At 45.9% G+C, this 26,328-nt stretch overlaps 1 long non-coding RNA gene across 4 annotated transcripts in view; it reads right to left on the bottom strand.

The window, feature by feature from the left end:
- Positions 1 to 26,328, bottom strand: part of LOC142208785 (uncharacterized) — a 176,942-nt gene that overhangs the window by 100,516 nt on the left and 50,098 nt on the right. The window contains exons 1-5 of one of the 4 annotated variants that reach the window (XR_012716911.1): positions 9,654 to 9,685; positions 9,348 to 9,382; positions 7,657 to 7,691; positions 5,738 to 5,772; positions 3,960 to 3,981 (exon numbers count right to left, since the gene is read on the bottom strand). This is a non-coding gene — a long non-coding RNA (uncharacterized LOC142208785). Of the gene's footprint in view, positions 1 to 3,959; positions 3,982 to 5,737; positions 5,773 to 7,656; positions 7,692 to 9,347; positions 9,390 to 9,653; positions 9,686 to 26,328 lie in introns of those variants that run through there. The other 3 variants (XR_012716910.1, XR_012716908.1, XR_012716909.1) reach the window with 3 other exon arrangements.

Here is a 26,328-nt window from a genome sequence, read left to right on the forward strand (position 1 = left end):
CATTGTTTTCTGTGAAAAAAATATAGAAAAAAAACAGTGAGCCAAAAAAAAACAACACTAATGCTTTTTCAAATAAGCCAGTGTTAAACATACACAATTGCAACAAAACAAAAAAAGGTGAATGAAAAAAAATATTCACCAATTCGTATTTTCTCACTGCGCCGAAAGCTGGACCACTGTGGTTCAAATAAGTCCTCACAGATGCTGATCCATGTGGCCTCTCGAGCATGCCGATCAACATACAATGGATCCGCTTTCGCCCAAAGATTGGGTTTCAAATGAACCTGCATAGTTGTGAAGGGAAACATAACAGAGAAATTAATATACCAAAACGACACACCAGAAGGAGGCGGTACTATATCTATATGTTTGCATTTTGAACACAGTTTCCTAACAAACAGTGGCGTCGAAGTCCCAATCTCAACACGAGTGTTTTTTGGTTGGTGTGTAAATGTTTGCCCTCCCTGTGAAAAGGCTAGTCGAGCTTTATAAAACACATATGGGCCACATGTCAGAAGACTGGATATAAAACAACAACAACTGTATGGTGGGGCATAATTTGGCCACACTTTGGACATGCCATACTAAAGTGCATATTTTCATGCTATTTATTTCCAGAAACATAATATGGGTCCTGCCATCTGGACCAGACACTTACTAATTCGATGAGGCGTCAGTTGGAAAAAACGTCAGTTGGTAAACATGTACAAAATAGTGGGTTTGGTCAAAATTTACATGTAAGCACAGTACATTAAAGGCCAATACTTACATGGAGAATGTTTCCAGGCTCCCTGCTCCATGCACCAACTGAAATGGAGTGGGGATGCTGATGATGATGAATGTGTTTTAAAATGGCCGCTGGCCCAGCCCTTGTGGGCCGTGGCCTTGAATATGGGCTGGAATACGCCTGCGCGTGCTTTACGCGCGTCTTCTGCGAAAGACGCACCATATACGCGCACCGTTAACGCGACCGTATACGCGCTGTCAAAACGGTCCGTTTCACCATAGAACTACGTCGTATTTGTTTAACGCGCATAGAATAAACATGCGCATTCTAAAAACACGCGAAAAAAAGACACGTGTAGAAATGATGTGCGTAAACAACGCGCGTCATTCCACACGGTCATAAAACACCATTGAAGTCAATGGCAGCCACAAAAAACCGCGCGTAAAATGACGCGCCAAATTACATGCCAAAAAACTCCATGTGAATGCACCCTAAGGGTGCATGCACACTACGTAACGCCGGGCGTGTATGAGAGCCGTACACGCCGGCATTACAGCAGGGCTGCCGAACACTTCCCATTCACTTCAATGGGAGCGCTCGTAAACGCCGCTGTTACGAGCGCTCCCATTGAAGTGAATGGGAAGTGTTCGGCAGTCTGCTGTAATGCCGGCGTGTACGGCTCTCATACACGCCCGGCGTTACTCAGTGTGCATGCACCCTAAGGCTGCATTCACACAGAGTAACGCCAGGTGTCATTTGTGTGTAATTTGTGTGTCTTTTACGGCCGTCATAAAACGTTTACATAGAGTTCTATAGGAAAAGACGCCCGTCATTTACGGCCGTCATTTACGGCCGTCATTGTAATGACGGCCGTAAATGACGGCAGTAAATTACAGACGTCTTTTCCTATAGAACTCTATGTAAACGTTTTATGACGGCCATAAAAGACACACAAATTACACACAAATGACGCCTGGCGTTACTCTGTGTGAATGCAGCCTAAGGCCGGGTTCACACGGAGTTACGTGCCGCGAGATTTGGCACGCAGACGCCGCGTGACCCTTTGCGTGCCGTACACGCTCCCATTCATTTCAATGGGAGCGGGGAGCGTATGCGCCGCGCTAGTTTGCGGCCGTGCATTTATTCACGGCCGCAAACTAGCGCGGCGCATACGCTCCCCGCTCCCATTGAAATGAATGGGAGCGTGTACGGCACGCAAAGGGTCACGCGGCGTCTACGTGCCAAATCTCGCGGCACGTAACTCCGTGTGAACCCGGCCTAATAAGGCTGATGCAATCTCCACATTCTGCCACTGTGTCACTGTTTACCCTCCTCACTTTACTGCTGCCTTCTTTTCTGCCACTGGGTAATTGAATAGACTAATAAGACTGCTGCAACATTCACAATCTACCGCTAAGTCACTGTATGGCCTCATAAAGCTTCTGCAGCCTCCACACATTGCCACTGGTCACTGTATGGCCTCATAAAGTGGCTTCAATCTCCACACTCTGCCACTAGGTCACTGTATGGCCTCATAAGGCTTCTGCCACATCCTCAGTCTGCAAATAGGTAACTGTATGGCCTCATAAGGCTGATAAAACTTTTACGCTCTGCCACTGGGTTACTGTATGGCCTCATAAGGCCACAGCAACCTCCACACTCTGCCACTAGGTGTATGTCCTCATAAGGCTGCTGAAATCTCCACATTCTGCTCCTTTGTCACTGTTTAGCCCCCTCACTCTTTTGTCTATCTGTATTTGATTTCTGCCACTGGGTAATTGTATGGCCTCATAAGGCTGCTGGAACATTCATAATCTTTCAATGAGTCACTGTATGACTTCATAAGGCTCCTGCAACTTCTACACTCTGCCACTGAGTCACTGTATGGCCTCCTCATGCTGCTGAAACCTCCACACTCTGCCATGAGGTTACTGTATGGCCTCATAAGGCTGCTTTAATTTCCACACTCTGCCACTGGGTCGCTGTTTGCCTCATAAGGCTTCTGCCACTACCTCACACTGCAACTAGTTTACTCTATGGCCTCATAAGGCTCCTTCCACCTCCATGCTCTACCACTAAGTCACTGTATGGCCTCATAAGGCCACAGCAACCTTCACATTCTGTCACTCGGTCACTGTGTGGTTTAAAAGGCTTCTGCCTCACCCATACTCTGCAACAGGGTAAATCTATGGCTTAAAAGGCTTCTGCCACCTTCACACTCTGCCAATGGGTCACTGAATGGTCTCATAAGGCTGCTGCAACCTCCACACTCTGCCTCATGGTCACTGTATGGTCTAATGACGCTACTGTAGCCTTCAAACTCTGCCACTGTGTCACAGTATGGTTTCTTACGGCTGCTTCAATCGCCATATGCTGCAACTGTGTCTCTGTTTGTTCTCCTCATGCTGCTGCAACCTCCACACTCTGCCACTGGGTTAATGTTTGTCCTCATAAGGCTACTGCAAACTCCACACTCTGCTACTGGGTCACTGTATGGCTGCAATCTAAACATTCTGGCACCGTGTCACTGTATGGCCTCTTCACACTTCTGTTGCCACTGCACTCTGCCACTGGATCACTGTATTGTTTCAGGCAGCTGCAACTTCCATGCTCTGGAACTGGGTCCCTGTATGGCCTCATAGGGCTGCTGCAACCTCCAAACTCTCCCACTAGGTCACTGTATGGACTTATAAGGCTGCTTTAACCTCCTCACACTGCTGCATTTTCCCCACTCTGCCACTGGGTCAATGTATGGCCTCATAAGGCTTCTGCCACATCCTCACTCTGCAAATGGAAAACTGTATGGCCTCATAAGGTTGCTGCCAACTCCACGCTCTGCCATTATAAGGCCAAAGCAACTTCCACACTCTGCCACTAGGGATATGGCCTTATAAGTCTGTTGCAATCTCCACATTCTGCCACTCTGTCACTGCTTACCCTCCTCCTTCTACTCCTGCCTTCTCTTTCTGCCACTGAGTAAATTTTTGGCCTCATAAGGCTGCTGTAACATTCACAATCTGCCACTGAGTCACTGTATGGCCTCCTCATGCTGCTGAAACCTCCACACTCTGCCACTGGGTCGATGTATGGCCTCATACTAATGTTTCAATCTCCACATTCTACAACTGAGTCACCATTTGGCTTCCTTATGCTATTGCAACCTCCACACTCTGCCCCTGGGTCAATGTTTAGCCTCATAAGGCTACTGTCAAAATCCACACTCTGTCACTGGGTCACTGTATGGCCTCCTCATGCTACTGCAGTCTCCACACGCTGCCACTGGGTCAATGTTTAGCTTCATAAGGCTACTGCCAACTCTACACTCTGCCACTGGGTCACTGTATGGCTTCATACTAATGCTGCATTCTCCACACTCTATCACTGAGACACTATATGGCCTCCTCACACTACTGCAACCTCCAAACTTTGCCACTGGGTAAGTATATTGCCTCATAACGCTACAGTAATCTCCACACTCTGCCACAGGGTTACTGTACGGCTTCATAAGGCGGTTACAATATAAACATTCTGCCACTGGATCACTGTATAGCTTTAGGCTGCTTCAACTTCCACACTCTTCTTCTTGGTCTCTGTATGGCCTTATAATGATACTGCTACCCTCACACTCTGCCACTGGGTCACTGTTTGGCCTCCTCATGATGCTGCAACTTCCACACACTGCCACTGGGTCATTGTCTGCCCTCATAAGGCTGCTGCGGCCTCCACGCTCTGCCACTGGGTCACTGTATGGCCTCATAAAACTGATTCAACCTCCACACTATGCCACTGGGTCAATGTATGGCCATCTCACACTGTTGCAATCTTCACACTCTGCCTCTGGGTCACTGTATGGCTTCATAGGGATGCTGCAATCTCCCCGCTCTGCCACTGGGTCACTTTTTGGCCTCATAAGGTTTCTGCCACATCCTCACTCTACAACTGGGTATCTCTATGAGCTCATAAGGCTACTGCCCACTCCACACTCTGCCATTGGGTCACTATGTGGCCTCCTTATGCTACTTTAACCTCCACACTCTGTCATCTTCATATATCTGCCGATGGGTCAGTGTATAAGCCTCATAATGTAATAGCAATCTCCAAAATCTGCCACTGGGTTACTTTATGGATTCATAAGTCTGCTGCATTCTAAACATTCTGCCGCTGGGTCACTGTATGGCTTTTTCACGCTACTGCTGCCATCCTACTATGCCAATGGGTCACTGTATGGCTTCAGTGTGCTGCAACCTCCACACTCTTCTTCTTGGTCTTTGTATGGCCTCATAAATCTGCTGCAGCTTGCACACTCTGCCACTGGGTCAATGTATGACCTTCTTACACAGCTGCATTCTCCACACTCAGCTAGTGGGTTAATGTATGACCTCATAAGGATGCTGCAATCTCCCAACTCTGCCAGTGGATCACTGTATGGCTTCATATAGCGTCTGCCATATCCTCTCTCTGAAAATGGGTAACTCTATGGCCTCTTAAGGCTACTGTCATCTCAATGCTCTGCCATTGGGTCACTGTATGGCCTCATAAGGCTTCTGCCACATCCTCACTCTGCAAATGGGTAACTTTGTGGCCTCATAAGGCTGCTGCCACCTCCACTCTCTGCCACTGGGTCACTGTATGGCCTCATAAGGCCACAGCAACCTGTACACTCTGCCACTAGGTATATGGCCTCATAAAGCTGATGCAATTTCCACATTTTGCCACTGTGTCACTGTTTACCTCCCTTACTCTACTGCTGCTTTATTTCTGCCACTGGTTAATTGAATGGACTAATAAGGCTGCTGCAACATGCGCAATCTGCCACCTTGTCACAGTATAGCCTGATATTGCTTTTGCAATCTCCACACAATGCCACTGTGTCAATGTATGGACTCCTCATGCTGTTGCAACCTTCACACTCTGCCACTGGGTCACTGCATGGCCTCATAGGGATTCTGCCAACTACACCCTCTGCCTCTTAGTCATTGTATGGCCTCATAAGGCTGTTTCAATCTCCACATGCTGCCACTGGGTCACTGTATGGCCTCCTCATGCTGCTTTAACCTCCACACTCTGCTACTGGGTCACTGTTTGGCCTTGTTAGGCTACTTCCAACTCTACACTATGCCACTGGGTTACTTTATGCTCTCATAAGGCAGCTTTAATCTCCACACTCTGCCACTATGTCACTGTATGGCTTCATGAGGCTTCTGCCACATCCTCAGTCTGCAAATGGGTAACTATATGGCCTGTAAGAAATATTTACGCAAAAAAAAAAAAAAAAATTTACGCAAAAAAGTAAACACTGAAACTCACCATATATTCACCATAATCCCCAAGGGTGCACGACCTAGAAGCTTCTGGACTCACGAAGCAAGACTTCAATAGTAAGATGCAAACAGGAAAATAGGTCCGCAGTCCTTTTCGGATATATTTAAAATTTAACATATATATGATATTATATTTAAATTTTAAATATAACTATATGGCCTCATAAGACTGATGCAACTTTCATGCTCTGCCACTGGGTCACTGCATAACCTCATAAGGCCAGATCAACCTCCACACTCTGCCACTAGGTGTATGTCCTCATAAGGCTGATGAAATATCCACATTCTGCCCCTGTGTCACTGTTTAGCCTCCTTAATTTGATGCTGCCTTTTTTTTCTGCAACTGGGTAATTTTATGACCTCATAAGGCTGCTGCAACATTCACAATCTGCCAGTGAGCCACTGTATAACCTCATAAGGCTTCTATAACCTCCACAGTTTGCCACTAGGTCACTGTATAGCTTATATGGCTGCTGCAGCCTCCAAATGCTGCCACTGGATCACTGTATGGCCTCCTCATGCTGCTGCAACCACCACACTCTGCCACTGGGTCACTGTTTGGCCTTATAAGGCTACTGCAAACTCCACACTATGCCACTGGGTTACTCTATGCCCTCATAAGATGGCTTTATCTCCACACTCTGCCACTAGGTCACTATATCGCTTCATAAGGCTTTTGCCACATCATCATTCTTCAAATGGGTAACTGTATAGCCTCAAAAGGCTGATACAATTTTCACGCTCTGCCACTGGGTCACAGCATAGCCTCAGAAGGCCACAACAACCTCCATACTCTGCCACTAGGTGTATGTCTTCATAAGGCTACTCATAAATCCAAAGTAACCTCTACACTTTGCCACTAGGTCACTGTATGGCCTCATACGACTTCTGCCACATCCTCAGTCTGCAAATGAGTAACTGTGTGGCCTCATAAGACTGATGCAACTTTCATGCTCTGCCACTGGTTCACTGTATGGCCTCATAAGGCCACAGCAACCTCCACACTTTGCCACTACGTGTATGTCCTCATAAGGCTACTGAAATCTACACATTCTGCCCCTGTGTCACTGTTAATCCTCCTCACTTTACTGCTGCCTTCTCTTTCTGCAACTGGGTAATTGTATGGCCTCATAAGGCTGCTGCAACATTCACAATCTGCCAATGAGTCACTGTATAACCTCATAAGGCTCCTGCAACCTTCACACTTTGCCATTAGGTCACTATATGGCTCTTAAGGCTGCTGCAGCTTCCAAACGTTGCCACTGGATCACTGTATGGCCTCCTCATGCTGCTGCAACCTCCACACTCTTCCACTGTGTCACTGTTTACCTCCCTTACTCTACTGCTGCTTTATTTCTGCCACTGGTTAATTGAATGGACTAATAAGGCTGCTGCAACATGCGCAATCTGCCACCTTGTCACAGTATAGCCTGATATTGCTTTTGCAATCTCCACACAATGCCACTGTGTCAATGTATGGACTCCTCATGCTGTTGCAACCTTCACACTCTGCCACTGGGTCACTGCATGGCCTCATAGGGATTCTGCCAACTCCACCCTCTGCCTCTTGGTCATTGTATGGCCTCATAAGGCTGTTTCAATCTCCACATGCTGCCACTGGGTCACTGTATGGCCTCCTCATGCTGCTGTAACCTCCACACTCTGCTACTGGGTCACTGTTTGGCCTTGTTAGGCTACTTCCAACTCTACACTATGCCACTGGGTTACTTTATGCCCTCATAAGGCAGCTTTAATCTCCACACTCTGCCACTATGTCACTGTATGGCTTCATGAGGCTTCTGCCACATCCTCAGTCTGCAAATGGGTAACTATATGGCCTCATAAGACTGATGCAACTTTCATGCTCTGCCACTGGGTCACTGCATAACCTCATAAGGCCAGATCAACCTCCACACTCTGCCACTAGGTGTATGTCCTCATAAGGCTGATGAAATATCCACATTCTGCCCCTGTGTCACTGTTTAGCCTCCTTAATTTGATGCTGTCTTTTTTTTCTGCAACTGGGTAATTTTATGACCTCATAAGGCTGCTGCAACATTCACAATCTGCCAGTGAGCCACTGTATAACTTCATAAGGCTTCTATAACCTCCACAGTTTGCCACTAGGTCACTGTATAGCTTATATGGCTGCTGCAGCCTCCAAACGCTGCCATTGGATCACTGTATGGCCTCCTCATGCTGCTGCAACCACCACACTCTGCCACTGGGTCACTGTTTGGCCTTATAAGGCTACTGCAAACTCCACACTATGCCACTGGGTTACTCTATGCCCTCATAAGATGGCTTTATCTTCACACTCTGCCACTAGGTCACTATATCGCTTCATAAAGCTTTTGCCACATCATCATTCTTCAAATGGGTAACTGTATAGCCTCATAAGGCTGATGCAATTTTCACGCTCTGCCACTGGGTCACAGCATAGCCTCAGAAGGCCACAACAACCTCCATACTCTGCCACTAGGTGTATGTCTTCATAAGGCTACTCATAAATCCAAAGTAACCTCTACACTTTGCCACTAGGTCACTGTATGGCCTCATACGACTTCTGCCACATCCTCAGTCTGCAAATGAGTAACTGTGTGGCCTCATAAGACTGATGCAACTTTCATGCTCTGCCACTGGTTCACTGTATGGCCTCATAAGGCCACAGCAACCTCCACACTTTGCCACTACGTGTATGTCCTCATAAGGCTACTGAAATCTACACATTCTGCCCCTGTGTCACTGTTAATCCTCCTCACTTTACTGCTGCCTTCTCTTTCTGCAACTGGGTAATTGCAACTCTTCCACTGGGTCACTGTTTGGCCTCAAAAATCTTCCACATCCTTACACTTCAACTAGTTAACTCTATGGCCTCTTAAGGCTGCTTTGATCTCCACACTCTTCCACTAAGTCACTGTATGGCCTTATAAGGCCACAGCATCCTACAAACTCTGCCACTGGGTCTCTGTCTGGTCTCATCTGGTCTCATAAGGCTGCCTCCTGGTCACTGTATGGCCTCATGACATTGCTGAAACCCCCACACTCTGCCACTGGGTCACTGTTTGGCCTTATAAAGCTACTGCCAACTCCACACTCTGCCTTTGGGTCACTGTTTGGCCTCATAAGGCTACTGCCAACTCCACACTCTGCCACTGGGTCACTGTATTGCCTCATATTTCTGCTTCAATCTCCACTCTCTGCCACTGGATCACTACATGACCTCCTCATGCTACTGAAACCTGCACACTCTGCCACAGGGTCAGTATATCGCCTCATAAGGCTGCTGCAAAATCCACACGCTGCCACTGGGTCACTGTTTGACCTCCTTATGCTGCTGCAACCTCCACACTCTGCCACTAGGTCACTGTTTGGCCTCATAAGGCTACTGCCAACTCTACACTCTGCCACTGGGTCACTGTATTGCCTCATAAGGCTGCTTCAAGCTCCACACTCTGCCACTGGATCGCTACATGGCCTTCCTATGCTACTGAAACCTCCACACTCTGCCACAGTGTCAGTATATTGCCTCATAAGGCTGCTTTAACCTCCACACTCTGCTACTGGGTCACTGTAAGGACACATATGGCTGCTGAAATCTCCACATGTTGCCACTGGGTCACTGTATGGCCTCCTCATGCTGCTGCAACCCCCACACTCTGCCCTTGGGTCACTAATTGGCCTCATAAGGCTGATTCAATCTCCACACTCTGCCACTGGGTCCCTATATGGCCTCCTTATGCTACTAAAACCTCAACACTCTCCCACTGGGTCAGTATATCACCTCATAAGGCTGCAGCAACATCTAAACTCTGCTACTGGGATACTTTATAGCTTCATAAGGCTGCTGCAAGCTCCACACTCTGCTACTGGGTCTTTGTATGGCCTCATAAGGCTGCTGCAGCCTGCATACTCTTCCACTAGGTCACTATATGGCCTCTAAAGCTGCTGCAACCCAAACACTCTGCCACTGGGTCACTGTCTGCCCTCATAAGGCTTCTGCAACCTTCACACTCTGTCACTGGATCACTGTATGTCCTCATAAGACTGCTGCAACCTCCACACTATGCCACTGGGTCACTGTATGGCCTCATAAAGATGCTTCAATCTCCCCACTCTGCAACTGGATCACTATATTGCCTCATGAGGCCACGGCAACCTCCATACTCTGCCATTATGTGTATGTCCTCATAAGGCTGCTACAATCTCTACATTGGGTCACGGTATGGCTTTCTCACTTTACTGCTGCCTCCTCATTCTGCCACTCGGTCATTGTATGGCTTCATAAGGTTCCTACAACCTCCACACTCTGCCACTTGTTCACTGTATGGCCTTCTCATGCTGTTGCTCCATCCACACTCTGCCACTGGGTGACTGTTTCGCCTCATAAGGCTACTGCAAACTCCACAGTCTTCAACTGGTTCACTGTATGGCCTCCTAATGCTGCTTCAATGTCCACACTCTGCCACTGGGTCACTGTACGGCATCCTCATGATGCTGCAACCTCCACAGTCTTCCACTGGGTCACATTATGGCCTTATTAGGCTGCTTCAATCTTCACACTCTGCCACTAGATCACTATATGGCCTCCTCACACTAGTACGGTACAACCTCTACACTCTGCCATTGGGTTAATGAATCGCCTCATAAGGCTGCTGCAACCTACAATTTCTGATAGTTGGTCACTTTATGGCTTCACAAGGCTGCCACTTTCTATGACTGGGTCACAGTATGACCTTTTCACACTACCTTCACCAGCCCATTCTGCCACTGGATCACTGTATGGCCATTTAAGGCTGGTGCAGCCCCCCACATGCTGCCACTGTGTCACTGTATGGCCTCCTAAGGCTACTGCAACCTACAAACTCTGCCACTAGGTCACTGTATTGCTTCATAATGTCTGTAGGTCACTCATGTCCTCCACAATGGTCTCTGTGCCAGGAGCCTGACAGCTCACAACTGCAGCTCCCACCATACTCTCCTCATCTCTAATTGCCCACCTACTGGAGGAAGCACATAATGTGTCCTCCAGATCTTGACTGGGCACTAGCTGCTGACTGTCCTGTAATAGGTCACCCCCACAGCATAGAGTATTTCTCTAACTGGGGAAACAAAAATTTACAGAGGCAGGTTGAGGACACGTGAGGGTACAGGTTCTGTTCCCAGGCCATGCCAACTAAGGGTTGTGTCTGATAAACCCACTGACTCTTCAATGAGGGTTTCTGATGTGACTTGAGATAAAGTGGATAACCTAGTCAACCAGTCTAAACTGTTGGGTTGCTGGTCAAGACATAACCGCTACTTGTCACTGGGTGCTTAGGCCTCTGTAAGTGACCCCTGATGCCATGCCCACTTACTCTCCTGTGACTTGTGCCTGCGCCAGAAATATTTAGTCTTGTGACCCTCCCCTGTGCATGGCCTACTACTTCTCTGTCTGATATACTGTTTTTTTTTGTTTTTTTTTATCGAAGGTCTCTGTACTGTTAGACCAAAAAATGTAATTGCAAAGGAAATTAATACAGGGCAAAAAGGAATGTAATTCTCTACATTTAAGAGAATAAGCCCCTTATTTCTACATTGAAGAGAATAAGACCCTTATTTCTTTCCCCACTAATGAATACCTTAAAAAAAAGTATGCAGGAATGAGTGACTTCACTAACTGATGGATTGTATACCACTTAGCCTTTTTATGGTATGCACAGAGGCTAGATATATTGAGCGTATATTAGGTCCTATATACTGTATGACAGGATTCTTGAATGAGTGACTGTCCTGTGCCTCTGGACATGCCTTGGCCGCTAGCCACCTTTTTTGCTGCTGCGCTTGCCTCCACATCTACACTGCTTTCCCCGCTAGACAGCAACCCTGTCCAGGTCGGGTTGGTGGCCTCGTGTACCACCTCCTCTTCCAATTGCTCTCTCTCCTCTTACTGTAATCCGCACATAACCACAGCCTGCCCTGATGGAAAATGGGTCTCATCATCATGACTGAGGCCCAAAAACGCTGGTTGCGGGTCCACAACCACAAAATTGGCAGGAAATGGCGGATGCTCCAATGTTTGGGCATCAGGACACACAAAGTCATCTGCTAGTTCCTGGGATTCAGGAAGTGGTTCAACAGAGGGAGAGACAGTAAAAGGACCCAAAAACTGATCCTGGGAGGGGGAAAGGGTGGGATGACTCTGCTGGGAAGATCGGGCATGTTGGAAGGAAGGAGGGGCGGACTCTTGGGTATGAACACGACTGGAGATAGTGGCTGACTGGCTGGTGAAAAAGTAGCTGGAAGCATTATCCACTAGCCACTGCAACACCTGCTCCTGGTGCTCAGGCCTGGTCAATCTGCACCTTGCTTAATGTAGCCATCAAGCCAGGGATTGTGGAGAAGCGCGATGCTGGCTGCCCCTCACCAGTAGCCTGTGCCTCTGGACATGCCTCTCCCTCTAGATGTAGCTTGACCGCAACCTTGCTCCTCAGCTGCATTTCCACGCCCCCGGCCTCATCCCCATCCACATCCCTTTGCGCTAGCCTTGCGCATTTTGAGATGCATACAAATGTTAATTTTTTTTGTGTGTGTGTGTAAGTTGACAAACTGATGGACTGTACACATTTTTTTTTTTTTATATATATAGAGCGTAGATATATTGGGCCTATATACTGCCGTATATACTAGTATGACTGTATACAGGAATGAGTGAGTGAGTTGACAAACTGATGGACTGTATACAAATTTATGTTTTCATGTGAAGGTAACAAATTGTTGAGGTCTGCAATACTTTGGTCCAATTAAAATTCAACTTTTAATAAATCTTCTTAAAAATCCATAATAATGTACATGATATAACAGAAGAAAAAATAACAAACAACAAGTAAAAAAAAAACGCCGAAACGTTTCGAGGTACTCTACCCCTTAGTCATGGCATGACTAAGATTTATTAAAAGTTAAATTTTAATTGGACCAAAGTATTGCGGACCTCAACAATTTGTTACCTTCACATGAAAGCTTTTCTCTTTGGAGTCCAGAGATTTGGAAGGTCGTGCACCCTTTGGTTTCCACTATATGGTGAGTGACAGTGTCTGCTTTTTTTGAACTTTTTTGTTTTACAAATTTATGTTTGTATACAGAGGGTAGATATATTGGGTATATATTCTGCCGTGTATACCGGATAACAGTATACAGCTTTCTTATTACACTTATGGGACAGGAATGCAGAGCATACCACTGGTGGAGAATTTGAGCCCTAAAAAGGGCTTTTGTGAAATTTATGAGCTAAGTGTATATAGTAGCGGTTTATATACACTGGTGAAGTAGTTTAGCTCTATAAAGAGCTGTCGGTTTTAATTTTTCCTGCCTATCCAAACCTAAATCCTCTCTCGCCCTCATTACAACGTCTCTCCCTATCTAACTCCAAACTGCAAATGACACGAATATGGATTGTGGATGGGTGGGATGACTCTGCTGGGAAGATTGGGCATGTTGGGAGGAAGGAGGGGCAGAGTCTTGGGTATGAACACGACTGGAGGTAGTGGCTGGTGGATAAACAGCTGGAAGCATTATCCGCTAGCCCTTGTAACACCTGTTCCTGGTGCTCGGGCCTCGTCAGCGTTGTAGCCTACATCCTGGTTAACGCAGCTATCAAATCAGGAATCGTGATGAGCGCATGCTAATGTTTCCTTAGGTTTAAATTTGTGTTTCTATCCATATTAATGCAGAGGAAAGGTTTCCAAGTATTTTCCCCACTTTCATAGAGGTTCTATTGAGTGTGGAAAGTGTCTAGTTGATAGGCTGTGATAGTGGGGTAATTCTGGGACTTGGGCATGTTAGATGCCCCCAGGCATCCTGGGAGGTCATTGTGGACTTGGTGACTCTCCGGAGTCGAAGTGTGGTTTCCCCTGAAACAAGCCTTTTTTCCCCATAGACTATAATGGGATTCGATATTCGGTCGAATAGTCTAATATTGAGGGGCTACTCGAAACGAATATCGAATATATCACTACTCGCTCATCTCTAGTAGTAATGCAGGATGTACTTTGATTATCATTTAATAATCCTGGATTTTATAGGGCTGTGACATCACAGAGACGGCTGGCTGCTGCTTAGCTGCACACTGGCATTGTGGGTGATCACGCTTTCCCAGAGTTCCCTGCCCCTTGTTCTAATATGTACAGCGGCCATTTTATTAAACTGCAATTCAAATCAACGAAGCATGAAGAAATCCTGATTCTAAGCGAATTCAAGATTTCCTGAATTTCAAATCAAATTCCACTTCTGCAGAATTGATTCACTAATCTCTAGAAGCTGATGTCATGGACACAGGGAGGAGGACGTGAAGATTATAAATGTCATGATGTAAGAAGTGCAGAGGTAGCAATCACTGTAGGTCCCTGGTGCCAAAGGGGACCCAAAGGCCTCTCTAAAATTTAAGCACCAGTATTATAGACTAGCTGGTACCCGCGACTTCGTCTGCGGTGATTGTAGCAGTGGGTATATACAGGCGTGGGTAAGGTTTTCGTAGTGTGTATAAGGTATGGGATATGAAATGTAACTTTGTATCTTGTTTTTGCTGTAATTCAGAGAATACGTGAGACTTTTGTGTTGAAGTTAATTTGTATTTGAGCTGCTATACGGTGTTGTGAGAAACTTTACATAGTGACTTTGGGACAGAAGTATTTGAAGTTAACCCTTTCCCACCGATGGCATTTTTTGATTTTCGTTTTTGACTCCCCTCCTTCTAAACCCCATAACTTTTTTATTTCTCCACTCCCAGAGCCATATGAGGTCTTAATTTTTCCTGGGGCAAATTTTTCTTCATGATGCCACCATTAATTATTCTATATAATGTACTGGGAAGCAGGGAAAAAATTCAGAATGGGGTGGATTTGAAGAAAAAATGCATTTCTGCGACTTTCTTACGGGCTTTGGTTTTACGGCGTTCACTGTGCAACCAAAATGACATGTCCCCTGTATTCTGTGTTTCGTTACGATTCCGGGGATACCAAATTTATATGGTTTTATTTACATTTTGACCCCTTAAAAAAATCCGAAACTGTGTTAAAAAAATTTTTTTTGAAAAGTCGCCATATTCTGAAAGCCGTAACTTTTTTATACGTAAGTGTATGGGGATGCATAGGGCGTGTTTTTTTGCGGGGTCGGGTGTACTTTTTAGTTCTACCATTTTTGGGAAATGTTATTGCTTTGATCACTTTTTATTCAAATTTTTATCTGAATCAAAACAGTGAAAAAACGGCGGTTTGGCACTTTTGACCATTTTTCTAGCTACGGCGTTTAGCGAACAGGAAAAATATTTGTATAGCTTTGTAGAGCGGGCGATTTCGGACGTGGGGATACCTAACATGTATGTGTTTCACAGTTTTTAACTACTTTTATATGTGTTCTAGGGAAAGGGGGGTGATTTGAATTTTTAATCCTTTTTATTTGTTTTTATATTTTTTTTTACTTTTTTTAAACTTTTTTTTTGCATTTATTAGACCTCCTAGGGGTATTGACATGGGTGGGCGGTGTCACGGATTGTCAGAGCGATGGGGGTTGGCAAACATGGCTGCTCCGGAGCGTTAAAGAGAGCTCCTGGAGTATCGTTAAGGTGAGGGGCAAAGTGGTAAAGTATATGTATATGAGATTGTGTGGGGTTAGGGGCGAGGCTGAAGAGGGTAATATGAATTTTGTGGCTTGCTATGGTCCAAAGTGTGTGAGATTGCAGAGATGGTGGTGTGAGTTTGGGTTTTGTGGGGGTCCTGGCACAAACGTATGTGTGCTATTGAGACGAAAAGTAGCCTATTGCGCAATGCAGTGTAGTGACTATGTTTGTGGAAAATTTCAGCCAAATCGGTCGAGCGGGTTTTGCGTGATTGACTAACAAACATCCGAACACACAAACCCACAAACATCCAAACTCACAAACTTTCACATTTATAATATTAATAGGATTCATCTTCCCATGGACCTGTATATCAACCTCAACAGAAAGTGCCCATAGTGAAGCATAAGAGACTGCCATGAATGACAGCTCTGCAGCTTCTCTGCTATTTACACTGGTACAATATGAGGCGGCCATTTAGTCACCATTTTATAGGACTTTCTGTATCATGATACCTGCACTACAGTTTACAAGTCACAAGACTTTATGTATCACTTCACAAATTCTATCACAATGTCAACCAAATTCTGACACTCCTTCTGGTAACATGGATACAGGTTGTGACTGCGGCATCTCATACAGTAGCCACAGGACATGTCATAAATGTCTTATAGGTGCAGTCCCATCTCTATGACCCATATCTATCCTGATCCCCATCCTGCATTCGCTGTGAATGGAGGAATCATCAGTATCTAAATCCTACAAAAGACCTTTAACCTTTTCGCTGCCAAGGGTCTCTGGAAATTTTGCACCTCCAGTAGCCAGAGCAATTTTCACAGTTTTGAGATGGACAAATCAAACCTAAATTGCAACATTAAAAAAGCATCCAACCCCCCCATACCTATATATTTTCTTAAAGTAGACACCTGCAGCATTGTCAGAATGCCACTTGGTACTGTATACGAACAGGCACCTTCATGCAATTTTGATTTAAAGTGAATGTTTTATGGAAAAAATGCAAATAAATGTATATTAGTTGTTAAAAGCGGAAACCAAACAAAAAATTAAATGCACCAAACCTCCTAAAAATAAGAGTTCAACATGTGCAGAGTTCATACCTATCACTATGGCCTGAACCCGCATGCACGTGTCTTCAGAAAATCGCTAGAACTGGAAGGAACAAAATTCTGCTTTGAAGCTGGAAATGTCAAAAAAGTATCATCCTATAAAATGTAGGGATTACACACCATGAAAAGTAAGTGAACCCCTAAACCCTATATATTTTTTGAAAGTAGACAATATGAAGATTACAAATGTCTTAATGGGTCATCGACAGCCACATCCACCTTCATGCAACTTTGCGACCAACACAAATAATTTTTTGAAAAAATACGCTAAAACACATATTTGCACCTAAAACTCATGTTCAATCTCACATTCATATACAAAATACTTTTAAAATAATAGCTTATGGTGTATACAATGTGTATATCTACTATATGTACCGGAAACATCAACTACAACAAGAGCTCAGACTCCCAAAAACAGGAATACAGAAGACAAGCAGGATTTTGCTGTTATTCACTAATATGTTAAAAAGCTATACTGCACCTACCAAACGGTGACTGTGATACCAAAATCTAACTTTTTTCAGAGTACACAGCATACCGTATATAAAAACACAATTTAATAGTTTATATATACAACCACCTTCATTCAACTTTGCCGCAAACAGAGATTGCTAGCAAAAATTCAAATTTGCCACTAAAGTGCGGCTCAAGAAATCCCTTTCTGCAAACATAATGTACTGTCCATAAAACTGCAATATGTGAGGAGTTCATACATACCACACATGTATATATTTACAGGGGCGGGTGTTAAAGAATCGCCAAAATCGCAGAAATGCGCCATCCCATTTTGTGCATGCAAATTAAATAGGACTTTACATAAAAATGTTATTTTCCATCCCCCTATAATAATTTTAGCAATCTATACGTTTATCTCTAGTGATAATCGTTATTACTATTATTTTAGTGTGTAACGGACATCACTAGAGACGTATTTTACTGTAGGAAGCTCAGGTATAGACAGGACAGGGATTGGGTGAAATGTAAACTTTATTTGCGACTTTATGTATATGTTGTGTAAGTGTTTGGTGTGACTTTTTTTTTTTGGCTTGCGACCTGGACAATGGTAAACGTCTGGGTCACAGCGCCAATAAACTTCCTGGTTATGTTCAGGAGGTATAACATAAGAATACCCCACTAGTAAAGCTCAGGGGGGAATTACATTATACCTGTATGTGACAATCAGAGACAAATGTATAGTATACGCTCTGATTGGCAGGAGAAGGGTTAATAGGGACAATAGAGTCCCTGCCACCCCCCTCCTGCTGTCACATACAAGTTATGCAGAGAGAGAGATCGTTTCTGTGTCTCTCTCTCTCTCTCTGCTGGGCTGCTCCGTGTCCCTCTTCCTTTCTTGTTAGATCGCAAATTGCTTGCTTAGACAGGAGGGGGGGGGACACTTTGGAGCTCTATATCTTTGGACTGCATCAACATATTGATGCTTTCAATTGCATTTTAAAGAGGAGAATCTCATCTTTAAAATGATATCAAGAACTTGATGATTGGATGTACAGTTTTGGAGAAATTCACTGTTGAAACGCTGTCGGGAATAGATCTGCAGTTGGATCTCAATGCCAAATAGTGTTTTCAACAGTGAATGGCTCCAAGACTGTAAGTAAAATCATCAAGTCCCTGGTATCATTTTAAAGATGAGAGTCTCTTCTTTAAAATGCATTTTAAAGCATCAAGATATGTTGATGCAGTCCAGAGATATCGGCATTAGTAGGGAGGATGTACTAAGTACGTCCTCGGCTACTGAAGTGCCACCTTGGAAGCACGTACAGTGTACGTGCCTGGCAGCGAAAGGGTTAAGAATTGTGGACCCTGAAAGCTCTCATATGAGAGAAGAAAATTAGATGAACCCACCAACTATATAATATGTATGAGGTAACCCAAGTCTGTACCAAGGACATATATCAGAAGATCGAAGGATAAGATTTGTTGGATTTTAAAATGTCTGATGCTTTCTTCTTACAGGAGATAAACTGATGCTAGACATGTCTTGGCAGGAGCTTTTACCTCATGGAGAACACATGCATGCTTGGCTGAGCATACGTGTGTATGGGGAGGTGGAGAGAATAGCTGTGATGGTGTATGGGTACTGAGATTTATTATGCTGCCATATACATGAGATATTTATCTGCAGATCACTTGCAGATCTAGTTGATCTATCTTAGGCTAGGTTCACACCAGCTTCGGGCTCTCTATTGTTGCAGGCACGGACATGAAAAGCACTTTCCCAAGGGTAAATAATATATTTTAAAACTTCACTTTATTGATAAACCAAAATAAAAATTGCAAAACTGATACCACACAAAGGGTTAAAAATTGAAGCGATCAGTTGCTGATCTTCTGCTTGTACAACAACTTGCTATACCAAGGGCAAGGGCAAGTGAATAAGATGTGTGCTAGACCCTTTCTGCTAAATGCCCTAATCTCCCTGGTAGTTCAATAAAGAGTTTGTGGATAAACACCCAGCAGTACAACAAGTCTTATCTGGCACAAAGCTAATGTGTTAGAGCAATGGCTAGACACCCTCTGAGGCTACTGGCCTAAGGCCACATCAACAAAGGCAGGAGAAAGACCTATTTGCTCTTAATTGGCAGTAAACAACCGCAGAGTGTATACCATCAATCTCCACTATAACTCCTCAAAACAATAAATCCCTATGCGTTTCGTCAACAATGGGAATCCTCAGGGGCTCACAATAACTTTGCAGTAAAAAACTGTTTTGCACTTTTTATTTTTGTTTATCAATAAAAGTGAAGTTTTAAATATATTAGTTACCCTTGGAAAGTGCTTTTCCTGTCTGTGCTTTGAATAGAAGGGGTGACACCTGATTTTTCTCAGTGGGCCATTTATCTCTATTGTTCAGGTCCATCAGGGGATCCAAACGACAGAGACCTGGACTGCTGAAACAGCGGATACCTGTGGACCCCATTGACTGCAATCGGGTCTTCAGAGTGTTTTCATACTGAAAGTGGCAAAGGGAAAAGTTCTTTGTGCATGACTTTTCTCTCTGCTGATATTTTGTGCTCCCTCTGGTGCAGATGTGAACTTTGTCTTAAGTGTGTGGCCACCACAGACATCAGATTCTCTGCAGTTTTTACAGACTTTAGTTGTATCTGCCAAAGACCTGCAGTTATATATCTTAAAAATATGGCCGGCTTTAGCCAAACTGAAATTTGGCTCCCAAAGTATATACCTCTGGGGGAGCAAAAAGTCCATGAAAAGATACCCCATTAATTTTATTGGGAAATGAGTAAGGCTCCATTTTCCTCATATTGGTGCTGTAGGGATAAAGAACACCTGCTGCTGGAGTCATAGATTGCAGATGTTTTTGGGGATTTTAGATTATCCAAAATGGACATCCTCAAGGACAACAATCCCTCATCTAATAGTCACCTCATTCACAGTATTGTAAACTTGTTCCTGAGGCTGTGGGAACGTTCCCTCTTCCTCACTGAACCTTCCCCCATGATTGAACAGGTACAGTTTTGGGGGAGGTTCTTTGATGACATTTTTATGATTTGGCAGGGCATTAGCCAAGATATGGAAAGTTTCATAAGTAATTTGAATCAAAATAACAAAAACATCTCGCTTACATTTAGGTATAACCGTGTTGAAATTGACTTTCAAGATGTCAGCTAGAGGGTCGTGGTGGACAGTTCCATTCAAACAGATCTCTTCCGCAAAGAGACAATGAGTAAAACATTACTTCATTATACATCATCCCATCCTAGGAATTTGGTTCAGAGCATACCTATCGGACACTTTTTAAGAACCAGAAGGATTTGTTCCAAAGAGGAGACTTTTTTTCAGTCAGCATGATTTGGGCAGACGTTTCCGTGAACGCGGTTATAAGGAATGATAGATACAGGAGGGCTTTAAACGCGCTATCAATACTAGAGATGAGCGAGTACTGTTCGGATCAGCCGATCCGAACAGCAGGCACGCATTGAAATGAATGGAAGCACCTTAACCCCCCGCGTGCCGGCTATGTCCATTCATTTCAATGCGTGCGTGCTGTTCGGATCGGCTGATCCGAACAGTACTCGCTCATCTCTAATCAATACCCATCGTAGGGATACTTTGAAAACCGAGTGAAGGACTCCAATCCTCAGAACCTTGTTCAGTTCACTACCATCTACTCCTCCAGAAGCTATGAGATGCATCAAATTTTACATAAATATTGGAATCTCCTGACTTTTAATCCTATTTTGCGCAATTACGTTTAGAGATGAGCGAACAGTGTTCTATCGAACACATGTTCGATCGAATATCACGCTGTTCGCCATGTTCGAATTGAATCGAACACCGCGTGGTAAAGTGCGCCAAAACTCGATTCCCCTCCCACCTTCCCTGGCGCTTTTTTGGCTCCAATAACAGCGCAGGAAGGTGGGACAGGAAATACGACAACAGGGACATTGAAATACTAAAAACCCATTGGCTGCCGAAAACATGTGACCTCTGATTCATAAGAACGGCGCCGCCCAGCTTCGCGTCATTCTGAGCTTACACTTGGTCACAGACGGAGGTCTGCGGCCGTAGAGTTAGGAATTAGATTCTGGTAGGCAGGGATAGGGTAGGATATGAAGGAGAAGAAGAAAACCAACAGCCCTTTTAAGAGCTACATTCCGGTGTCTTGTCAGTGTCCATCACAGTAACGTGGCATTGACAGGCTCAATCTGCTCACCCCAGCTTTCCACAGTGTGGAGGATCCTGAATGGAATACACTGAAAGTGTATTCCCATATAGACTCTATACTCCAAATCCACGTGCCAACAGTGTGCACCCCCACACCTGAAACTAACTTGAAAACACTTTGTGTAATTCCCCTAACAATAACATTAGGGCTACATACACTCTCCATTTGTTGCTATTGGCATATCGTGCCAGGGTCTGACTGGTAATTGAAAAAAGATATTGGGGCCTTCATACCACCCTCAAATCTTACTATTGGCATATAGTGCCAGGGTCTGACTGGTAATTCAAAAAAGATATTGGGGCTTTCATACCACCCTCAAATCTTGCTATTGGCATATAGTGCCAGGATCTGACTGGTAAGTCAAAAAAGTTATTGGGGCTTTCATACCACCCTCAATTCTTGCTATTGGCATATAGTGCCAGGGTCTGACTTGTAATTGAAAAAAAATATTAGGGATTTCATACCACCCTCAATTCCTGCTATTGGCATATAGTGCCAGGGTCTGACTGTTAATTCCCAAAATATATTGGGGCCTTCATACAACCCTCAATTGTTGCTATAGGCATATAGTGCCAGTTTTGGAGTGTTAATTCCCCAAATATATTGGGGTCTGCATCCCCCCCTTAATTTGTTGATATTCGCATAAACACCCAGGTTCTGAGTGTTAATCCGACCAAATAAATTGGGGCCTACATACACCCTCAATTTATTGGTATTGGCATATACACCAAGGTTCTGAGTGTGCTTAAGCAAGGAAAGCATATCAAAATGCGCAAGGCTCCCGGAAAGGGACGTGGACAAGGCCGTGGGCGAGGTCGGGGGAATGCTTCTGGGGAGCAAGTTAGCGGTGAAGCCACAGGGCGTCCCGTGCCTACTCCTGTGGGGCAGCAAGCATTGCGCCGCTCCACAGTGCCAGGGTTGCTTGCCACATTAACTAAGCTGCAGGGTACAAAGCTTAGTAGGCCCGAGAACCAGGAACAGGTCTTGCAATGGCTGTCGGATAACGCTTACAGCACATTGTCCACCAGCCAGTCAGCCTCTACCTCCTCTCCTCCTACCCAACAGTCTTGCCCTCCTTCCTCCCAAAATTCTCAATCTTCCCAGAACAATAACCCCAACTTTCCCAACTCCCCAGAGCTGTTTCCCGGTCCTTTCACTGTCCCGCAACCTGCCCCTCCATTTCGCGATTCCACGGAGCTAACAGACGAGTATCTGTGTCCAGATGCTCAAACACTGGAGCCTCCTCCATCTCCGGTCGATTTAGTTGCGGATGACCAGCAACCCACCCTCATCGACGACGATGAGACACAGTTGCCGTCAGGGCAGCCAGTTGACATGCGCATTGTGCAGGAGGAGAAGGTGAGACAGGAGTTGGAAGAGGAGGTGGTGGACGACGAGGACACTGACCTCACCTGGACAGGGCGGATGTCAAGTGGGGAAAGTAGTGTGGATGTTGAGGCAGGTGCAGCACCAAAAAGGGTAGCTAGAGGCAGAGGTCAGCAGCTTAAGCGAAGCCAGGCCACACCCGGAATCTCCTAAGATGTTCCAGTTTGTACCAGCCCCGAAAAACTCCCACCTCGAGGGCACATTTCTTGAAGGTGTGGAGTTTTTTCAAGGAATGCGCCGATTACAGATATAGTGTTGTCTGCACAATTTGCCTCTCGAAATTGAGTAGGGGCTCTGAGAAGAGCAACCTGTCCACCACTTCAATGTGCCGTCATTTGGAATCCAAGCACTGGAATCAGTGGCAGACAGCAACGGCAGGACAAACGTCGCCCGCCGTTCATGCCACTGCCTCTGCCTCTGCCACTGCTCACAGTGCTGGTGATGCACGCCAGAGGACGAGCCAGGACACCACTTCATCTGCCTCTGCCACTTTGTTGACTTCTTCCTCATCCTCCCCTGTTCCTGTCTTATTTCCTTCTCCTGCACTATCAAAGGCACCATCAGGCGCTTCTTTACAACAACCCACCATCTCTCAGACATTGGAGCGCCGGCAGAAATACACCACTAACCACCCACACGCGCAAGCCTTGAACGCCAACATCGCTAAACTGCTGGCCCAGGAGATGTTGGCGTTCCGGCTTGTTGAAACTCTCGCCTTCCTGGACCTGATGGTAACTGCGGCACCTCGCTATGCCGTCCCTAGCCGTCACTACTTCTCCCGGTGTGCCGTCCCCGCCTTGAACCAGCTTGTGTCACTCAACATCAGGCGGGCCCTTAGTTCCACGCTTTGCACAAAGGTCCACTTGACCACCGACGCGTGGACAAGTGCATGCGGACAGGAACGCTACATTTCACTGACGGCACACTGGGTGAATGTAGTTGAGGCTGGGACTTCTTCCCAAACTGGCACTGTGTACCTCGTCTCCCTGCCTAACATTCCTGGCAGGGACACATGAAGAACACCCTCCTCCTCCTCCTCCACCGCCTCCTCCTCCGCTGTTAGATTGACCCCAGCTACGAGTTGGAAACGTTGCAGCACTGGCGTTGGTAGACGTCAGCAGGCCGTGCTGAAGCTGATCAGCTTGGGGGACAGACAGCACACTACCTCCAAAGTGAGGGATGCCCTCCTCGATGAGACAGCAATATAGTTTGAGCCACTGCACCTGGGCCCAGGCATGGTCGTTTGTGATAACGTCCGGAACCTGGAAGCAGCTCTGGAGCTTGCCGGACTCCAACATGTTCCATGCCTGGCCCACGTCTTCAACCTAGTGGTGCAATGTTTCTTTAAGAGCTACCCAAATGTTCCGGAGCTACTGGTGAAAGTGTGGCGCATGTGCGCCCACTTTTGCAAGTCGATAGTAGCCGCTGCTAGCTTAAAATCACTCCAGCAACACTTGCATGTGCCACAACACCGGCTTTTGTGCGACGTCCCCACATGCTGGAACTCAACTTTTCAGTTGTTGAGTAGAGTGGTTGAGCAGCAGAGACCTTTGATGGAATACCAGCTACAAAACCCTAGGGTGCCACAAAGTCAGCTGCCACAGTTTCTCAGCCATGAGTGGCCATGGATGAGAGACCTTTGTGACATCCTATGGGTGTTTGAGGAGTCCACAAGGAGGGTGAGCTCTGAAGATGCGATGGTGAGCCTTACAATCCCACTCTTGTGTGTGCTGAGAGAATCCCTGATTGACATCAGGGATAACTCAGATCACACAGAGGAGTCAGGGATAGCATCCGATCCGTCACAGCTGGAGAGTAGGTCCACACATCTGTCCGCTTTATCGCGTTTAATGGAGGAAGAGGAGGAGGAGGAAGAGCTGTCCGATGATGTGATGGTGATACAGGAGGCTTCCGGGCAACTTCGAATCATCCCATTGTTGCAGCGCGGATGGGTAGAAAGGGAGAATGAGGAGGAAATGGAGATTGAACTTTCCGGTGGGGCCAGAGGAGTCATGCCAACTAACACTGTGGCAGACATGGCTGAGTTCATGTTGGGGTGCTTTACAACTGACAAGCGTATTGTCAAAATCATGGAGGACAACCAGTACTGGATCTTTGCTATCCTTGACCCCCGGTATAAAAACAACATCTCCTCTTTTTTTCCGGTAGAGGGGAGGGCCAATCGCATCAATGCTTGCCACAAGCAATTGGTGCAGAATATGATGGAGATGTTTCCAGCATGTGACGTTGGCGGCAGGGAGGGCAATTCCTCCAGTAGGCGACCAAGTGCTCACCGGTCCACACAAACAAGGGGCACACTGTCTAAGGTCTGGGACACCTTGATGGCACCCCCTCGACAAAGTACCACCACTTAGGGTCCTAGTGTCACCAGGCGTGAGAAGTATAGGCACATGTTGTGGGAATACCTTTCCGACCACAGCCCTGTCCTCTCCGATCCCTCTGCGCCCTACACGTATTGGGTGTCGAAGTTGGACCTGTGGCTTGAACTTGCCCTATATGCCTTGGAGGTGCTGTCCTGTCTTGCCGCCAGCGTCCTATCTGAGAGGGTGTTCAGTGCAGCCGGTGGCATCATCACTGACAAGCGCACCCGCCTGTCAGCTGAGAGTGCTGACGGGCTCACTTTGATAAAAATGAACCACCACTGGATAGAGCCTTCATTTACGTGCCCATCTGTGTAAAGCACCCCAACATGAAACTCGATGTATGTGCTCAACCTCTCCAATTCCTCCTCCGCATCCTCATACTCATCCACCATAAGCGTTGCACAATTCTGCTCCTACTAGGCTCCCTCCACCCTGATTTCCTTAAACTCTGCTGGTTAGAGGCTTCCTCCACCCTAATTTCCCTAAACTCTGCTGGTTAGAGGCTCCCTCCACCCTGATTTCCCACAACTCTGCTGGTTAAAGGCTCCCTCCACCCTGATTTCCCTAAACTCTGCTGGTTAGAGGCTCCCTCTACCATGAATTTCCCAAAACTCTGCTGGATAGAGGCTCCCTCCACCCTGATTTCCCAAAACTCTGCTGGTTAGAGGCTCCTTCCACCATGAATTTCCCAAAACTGTGCTGGTTAGAGACTCCCTCCACCCTGATTTCCCTAAACTCTGCTGGTTAGAGATTCCCTCCATCATGAATTTCCCACAACTCTGCTGGTTAGAGGTTCAATCCACCCTGATTTTCAAAAACAATGCTGGTGCCAACCTCAACTCACAACAAGGGCCAAATACACTGCTGTTGCAAGGCTCTCCTCACTCCAAGTACCCAATACAATGCTGGTGACAGGCTCTCCTCACTCCAAGGGCCAAATACACGTTTCAAGGTGTTTTCCACTGTCTGAGAGGTGGTATTGAGTGTGTAAAATCTGTAGTTGTTAGGCTGTGATAGTGGGGTAATAGAGGGTCTTGGGTGTGTTAGATGCCCCCAGACATGCTTCCCCTGCTGTCCCAGTGT

Source organism: Leptodactylus fuscus, chromosome 6 (genome assembly GCF_031893055.1).
Source record: "Leptodactylus fuscus isolate aLepFus1 chromosome 6, aLepFus1.hap2, whole genome shotgun sequence".
NCBI lineage: Eukaryota > Metazoa > Chordata > Amphibia > Anura > Leptodactylidae > Leptodactylus > Leptodactylus fuscus.